Here is a 1,136-nt window from a genome sequence, read left to right on the forward strand (position 1 = left end):
TTTTTCTATTATTATTATTATTATTTTAGGTGGAGTTTTCCTCTTGTTGCCCAGGCTGGAGTGCAATGGCACAGTCTCAGCTCATTGCAACCACTGATTACTGAGTCCAAGTGATTCTCCTGCCTCAGCCTCCCAACTAGCTAGGATTACACGTATGCACCACCATGCCCAGCTAATTTTGTATTTTTAGTAGAGACATGGTTTCACTATGTTGGTTGGGCTGGTCTCGAACCCCTGACCTCAGGTGATCCACCCACCATGGTCTCCCAAAGTGCTGGGATTGCAGGCATAAGCCTCCCTGCCCGGCTTCCATCACAATTAGTGCCTTCATTAGGCATTAAATGACTTCTTATTTAGGGTCAGTTCATCTATTTTTGCACCAGTACTATGTGGTTTAAATTATTACAGCTTACAGCATATTGTAATTCCAAGAAGGCTAATGCTTACAATTTACACATACATATAAAGTAATTGTTTATTAAATACAAAACCTTATTAAATACTTATTTGGGCCAGGCACAGTGGCTCACAACTGTAATCCCAGGACTTTGAGAAGCCAAGGTGGGAGGATGACTTGAGCCCAGGAGTTCCAGACCAGCCTGGGAAACATAGTGAGACCCTGTCTCTAAAAATAAAAATAAAAAGGTGGCCGGGCACAGTGGCTCACGCCTGTAATCCCAGCATTTGGGGAGGCCGAAGCAGCCGGCTTACCTGAGGTCGGGAGTTCGAGACCAGCCTGACCAATATGGAGAAACCCGTCTCTACTAAAAATACAAAAAACTATTAGCCAGGCGTGGTGGCAGGCGCCTGTAATCCCAGCTACTCAGGAGGCTAAGGCAGGAGAATCACTTGAACCCCAGAGGCGGAGGTTGCAATGAGCCAAGATTCCACCACTGTACTCCAGCCTGGGTGACAGAGCAAGACTGCACCTCAAAAATAATAATAACCCTTTTTTATATATAGTTCAGAGCTAATTATTTCCTTGTATGTCTAATTTCCTCATTTGATCATCTTGGACAAGCATTAGCAACCTTTTTCTGTAAAGGACCAGATAACAAATACTATAGACTCTGTGGCCACATAAGCCTTTGTTGCATATTATTCTTTCTTTTTTTGTTTGCTTGCTTGCTTATTTT

This window comes from Cebus imitator, unplaced genomic scaffold (assembly GCF_001604975.1).
Source record: "Cebus imitator isolate Cc_AM_T3 unplaced genomic scaffold, Cebus_imitator-1.0 Scaffold541, whole genome shotgun sequence".
NCBI classification, from domain to species: Eukaryota; Metazoa; Chordata; class Mammalia; order Primates; family Cebidae; genus Cebus; species Cebus imitator.